At 39.7% G+C, this 6,253-nt stretch overlaps 1 protein-coding gene across 1 annotated transcript in view; it reads left to right on the forward strand.

The window, feature by feature from the left end:
- The first annotated feature begins 745 nt into the window (after nucleotides 1-745).
- The window catches only part of NPAS4 (neuronal PAS domain protein 4), a 29,046-nt gene continuing 23,538 nt past the window's right edge, over nucleotides 746-6,253 (forward strand). Inside the window, exon 1 of the mRNA XM_005864279.2 lies at nucleotides 746-824. The gene's annotated coding sequence lies outside the window, so the exon portion shown is untranslated. The remainder of the gene's footprint in view (nucleotides 825-6,253) is intronic.

A 6,253-nucleotide genomic window follows, 5' to 3' on the forward strand; every position in this document is an offset into this window, starting at 1 on the left:
GTCGGGTCTGCGGGGCGCACAGCACAGGCTTGGGCCCCCGTGGGGCGTCCTGGCGGACTTCTCGCTGCGGGGAGGCTGAGCTGTGACGGAGCAGCTAGAGCTTAACCAGCGGTTCTCAACCTGTGGATCGCGACCCCTTTGGCGGTCGAACGACCCTTTCACAGGGGTCGCCTAAGACCATCCTGCATATCAGATATTTACATGACGATTCATAACAGTAGCAACATTACAGTTATGAAGTAGCAACGAAAATAATTTTATGGTTGGATCACAACATGAGGAACTGTATTTAAAGGACCAGAAGGTTGAGAACCACTGTCAGCGAAGGCTCCGCGGAAAGGGTGACCCGGAGGGCAGCCCGGGCTCCTTCCTCAGCCTCGGCTTGTGCTCGCCCACCGCTGCCGCAAAAAAAAAAAAAAAAAAAAAAAGGGAAAAAATTACTTTCTGCGGTTCCAAGTCACATCACATCAAACAAAGTTTTTTTGTGAAAAACTTTGAAAGATTGTAGAGCACCGTAATTTTGAAATTAATTTGCTCTAACTCATACAATTTGCGGTGGTTTGTTTTCTCTGCAATCACCGTGCATAGAGGATGCTGAAGTGAGAGGCTCTGAATCACAAATTACTTCCTTAAGTAATGAAGTTGTATGGCCACGCCCAGGTTCCATGTGCGTGTGTGTGTGTGTGTGTGTGTGCGTGTGTGTGTGTGCGCGCGCGCGTGTGTTTCTCCAGCCACTGTGTCCGCGGGGACTGCTTTTCTGGGTATTTCATTATTGCAAACATCTGGCGCCACAGCCTGGTCCGTAGCAGGTGCTTGATAAAATGGTGAGTAAAGGGATCGCAGTGATAGCAAGAGAGTTTAGGGAGAACAGAGGCGGCATTAAATTACACTGAAAGAGGAACTTACTGTCTTTTCAGCTTGCTTTCAAGCCTTCGGAAAGGGGGAACGTCTCAATTCAGTGCTAACATGTTTCTAATCTCTCCCTGTTAATCTCTCCCTCTCTAACAAGGGCTTCTGTTGCCCGTGTTATCTAAATAGAAATGAATAACTTCTCTGTTTCTTCTAGTTTTATAATTGCTTTATTTTTAGGGCTATTCATGCTAGTTTCCTATTTATGGTAATTGTATACCCTTTGAAGAATAAAAGTATGTGTAGTTTAATGAATAAACTTATTTAAATTAACTAAGTATAATAAAATTTAAAAATACACTTCCTAGAATTAAAAAACAAATTAAATAGAGATCAATTAAAAATATAAATTTGTTTAAACAACGTTTAAGAATTTATTTTAATTTAAAAATAAACCTGTTTATAAACTTAATATAAATTACAATGTGTCTCTGAAAAATGGGTCATGTCAAGAAACTTCGGTAAATGGCAGTGCAGGTGGTGCACAGCCGAGGCACCAGTTTCAAAGGAAGGATGTGAGGAGCTGAGGTGGGGGAACACAGCATTGTCTGAGACCTGTTTGAAGAGGATTGAGGGCCTTTCAGGGAGAGAACAGCCTGTACCAAGACCAGGGACGTGAGAATGTCGACACATTCTGGGACATACAAATAGATCCCTTTGGCAGGCACGGTGGAAGGACCTGGCAGGGCTCGGCGACAGGCGGGCTGGTTATGACAGGCCTGAGGGCTGAGTAAGGAGTTTGGATTTCATTTTAAAGGAGACGTTCTCAATTCCATCAGAATCAGCCGCCCTGTAATAACAAATATTTTATTACTATCCTCCAATGAAATGAATAGATAATAAAACCCACCTATACACAAAAAGTTAATGTCAATATAAAATCCTACTTGTACTACTCAGGAGAAAGAGAAGTATCTAGTAATAAATAAAGTGTGTTTGAGCGCGGGAACACTCAGGCACAGGGAAGCAGTCTGTATAGAACTTCAGTGGATGCAATGGCTGCAAAGGCGTCGTGTCCAGGCGCCTGGCAGACCGGCCGCCCAAAGACAACCAGGCCGCGGTGGGAGATGTGCTTTTCTGAAATGGTGACCAAGTCTTGGCAAACTTCCAAACAAAGCAGAGTGCAGCTGTCCCCCTACATAGATAGTAGCTGCGTGACTGAAAAGTGGGGTGGGTACTCAAACCTTACAAACAATACATTGTGTCCATGTGTAAAATGGGACTCGACTCTAGCCTCATACAATGCCAACGTGGTTTAAAAAATATACTAATATATCTTATTTTTTAGTACACAGTTTTAAATTCCCAGAATAGTTGAGCAAAGTACATAGAGTCCATATACTCACCCTCCCACCCCATTCTGTTTCCCTTAATGACAACCATGGGCTGCATAATGATGTTTTTGCGGTAACCACAAACCGCACATGGGAGAGTTTTATGGGATCAGGGTTTGTCGACTTCAGTCCTATTGTCATTTTGTCAGATAATTCTGTGTTGTGGGGCTGTCCTGTGCCTCCTAGACCACACCCCCTACATGCCAGGAGCACCTTCCCCAGGCGTGTTAAACAGTGTCTCCACAGATTGCCAAATGGCCCCGGGGGCAAAATTGCTCCTGGTTGAGAAACCTGTTCTGGGGCACTTGTTCTCAGCTCGGGGCCTCGGAGCTCCGCCTCTCCCCTCACTGAGAGCCCAACCCAACACCCTCTTTTTATAGCACATTTTGTAACACCACTTTGATAATCCTGAAAGAGATTTACAAGTAACATAACCAATGCACACAATGTAAAAGCAATGCTAATGCCCTAAGTGTAAGGCAAAGGAAAGCTGAAATGAATAATTTATAATAAAAGAGTAAGTATCTCGCCCTAACCGGTTTGGCTCAGTGGATAGAACATCGGCTTGCAGACGCAAGGGTCCCAGGTTCAATTCCGGTCAAGGGCATGTACCTTGGTTGTGGGCACAGCCCCAGTAGGGGGTGTGCAGGAGGCAGCTGATCGATGTTTCTCTCTTATCGATGTTTCTAACTCTCTATCCCTCTCCCTTCCTCTCTGTAAAAAAAATCAATAAAATATATTAAAATAAAAGAATAAGTATCTCAATAGGTAAATCTTTGGGCACAACTATAAAATAGAGTTTGATGCTTGTACTTCTAATAAATATGCTTAGATTTAAGAGGAGTTAGAGGATCAGAAGGTAATTCAAGAAGAACAGGAAAATGAAAGCGCAATGATACAGGTGAATACCAGAATAAGAGCACAGGAAGGATAAGTAACAACAGACCAGACTTATTTGTGTGTGATAAGAGAAAGGGATACATAACCTTCATTGAAATCTATATATCATGCCAAAATACATTCCCGCTGAAGTAGAGAAAATAAGAAGTTATGATATTTTTGTAAATGATCTGAGTTTTATTTATGTTTTCTGTCAAAATAATTCCTGATATAATGACGTGGGATTGTGTCACAAGACATGTCTCCTGTTTTGAAATCTCACTTCATATGAAGGCATAGAGAGAGTCCCTAATACTCAAGAAGCTGGGGATCATAATATCTTTTGGTACAATAATAGAGTATAGAGTGGATTGCAAAGAATAAGCAGTAATATGAGATTGTGGTTGGTTGGGTATGTTTCTGGGAAAAGTATATGAGTAAGATTTTTAAAAAAAGTCTAGGTAATGCAAAATGAGTAAATAATTACAATATGCAATTTTCATATTATAGATTTCTTTTTTTATATCTTTATTGATTTTTTTTACAGAGAGGAAGGGAGAGGGATAGAGAGTTAGAAATATTGATGAGAGAGAAATATCGATCAGCTGCCCGCTGCACACCTCCCACTGGGGATGTGCTCGCAACCAAGGTACATGCCCTTGACCGGAATCCAACCTGGGACCCTTCAGTCCGCAGGCCGACGCTCTATCCACTGAGCCAAACCAGGCAGGGCTTGTAGATTTCTTATGGAATTATAAATACGTTAAATATGACTTCATTATACAAAGTTGCTTTAAAACAACCTTTATAAATTAAATGCATTGAGATCCTGCATTTCACTTATTCCCATTAATTAATAATATTTTGTTCTAAGTCTGTTCAAAGGAGTCCTCCTTAGAGTTCTTAATACATATTTACAATTGGTTCTGTTGTTTTTGCAGTATCCATGCTGGTGCAGTGAGGGTCTTTGGATTAAATACATTGTTGGAAATGCTACCATATGCTATTTAGTTCTATCCAAAGAAGTGGAGGTGAAAGTCATAATTGGATCCAAAACTACTCATAAGTAGATTAAATCACGTCTGGGGCTCAAACAGAGTTTTAAATCCAAATAACTCTCCCTGTCAGTGTTGGCAAGCACTCCCGATCTGCTTCAGGTGGATTTAATGCCCAAACTAGACTGTAAGTGCAAACTTATCCTCAAATCTGGCCATTGTATCTTTGTCACTTAACATAATACCCAAAGAGAGAATCTTAAGGCCTGATCACATCAAATTGCTACAAAAATGGAAGCTGGAAAATTCCTGTAAGAAGGGTTATTTTTATTTTTAAATTATTTTGATTTTATTTTTCAATTACAGTTGACATCCAATATTATTTTGTATTAGCTTCATGTGTACAGCATACTGGCTAAACAATTATATAATTTACAAAGTGACCCCTCCCCCCCGGGATACTTCTAGTACCCACCTGGCACTATACATAGTTATTACAGTATTATTGACTATATTCCCTTTGCTGTACTTTACATCCCCCTGACTATTTCGTGATTACCAGTTTGTACTTCTTAATCCAAGAAGCATTGTTTGTAAATATCATAATAATTCCCTTCATTTTAGTGGGTTTTTTCCTCCTTTTCCAGCAGATGAACTTTTCAAATGTATCTAAAGCTATATGACATCATTTTTGCAATATCTCAATTATGATGTTTAATTATTTCCTTGATTGAATTGATTAATCCCCCAATAATACCAAATTGTAAAGAAAATATTTTTAAAGACTTCCTTTGCAGAGCCATTTTACTTCTAAGGGATGCTACCATATGCTATTTAGCTCTATCCAAAGAAGTGGAGGTGAAAGTCATAATTGGATCCAAAACTACTCATAAGTAGATTAAATCATGTCTGGGGCTCAAACAGAGTTTTAAATCCAAATAACTCTCCCTGTCAGTGTTGGCAAGCACTCCCGATCTGCTTCAGGTGGATTTAATGCCCAAACTAGACTGTAAGTGCAAACTTATCCTCAAATCTGGCCATTGTATCTTTGTCACTTAACATAATACCCAAAGAGAGAATCTTAAGGCCTGATCACATCAAATTGCTACAAAAATGGAAGCTGGAAAATTCCTATAAGAAGGGTTATTTTTATTTTTAAATTATTTTGATTTTATTTTTCAATTACAGTTGACATTCAATATTATTTTGTATTAGCTTCATGTGTACAGCATACTGGCTAAACAATTATATAATTTACAAAGTGACCCCTCCCCCCCGGGATACTTCTAGTACCCACCTGGCACTATACATAGTTATTACAGTATTATTGACTATATTCCCTTTGCTGTACTTTACATCCCCCTGACTATTTCGTGATTACCAGTTTGTACTTCTTAATCCAAGAAGCATTGTTTGTAAATATCATAATAATTCCCTTCATTTTAGTGGGTTTTTTCCTCCTTTTCCAGCAGATGAACTTTTCAAATGTATCTAAAGCGATATGACATCATTTTTGCAATATCTCAATTATGATGTTTAATTATTTCCTTGATTGAATTGATTAATTCCCCAATAATACCAAATTGTAAAGAAAATATTTTTAAAGAATTCCTTTGCAGAGCCATTTTACTTCTAAGGGTAAGTAAGATAAAAAAAAAAAAAAAAAAAAAAAAAACGATACTTTTGAGCAGTATTGATCAGGAATTTTGTAGAATGCCCCCCAGATCGGGGTTTTCTGTTTTTACTTTGACCAGCCTGGTGTCATGGGGGAAATACCACCGCGGTAAGTGCCTTCTGATCGCACGTCAGAGTACCTGATGTTAGCATGACGTCATTGGCGATGTTAGCTTTGATCACTTGGTTAAGGTCTTGTTGCCAGGTTTGTCCGCTATAAAGCTACCATTTCCCCCTTTTCATACTCTATTCTCTGGAAATCAGCCACTGAGTCCAGTCTCCAGTCAAAGGTGGGCGTGGCTAAGCACTAACTCCCGGGTGGGGGTGGGGGAGGGAGAGGAGCTACACATATATTTGGATTTCTTCTGTGATGCATGCTTATCTCTTCTCTCTCATTTATTTAATCAGTATGGCTGCAAGTATACACACACACACACACACACACACACACACACACACTAG

Source organism: Myotis brandtii, unplaced genomic scaffold, assembly GCF_000412655.1.
Source record: "Myotis brandtii unplaced genomic scaffold, ASM41265v1 scaffold187, whole genome shotgun sequence".
In the NCBI taxonomy this organism is placed as follows: Eukaryota; Metazoa; Chordata; class Mammalia; order Chiroptera; family Vespertilionidae; genus Myotis; species Myotis brandtii.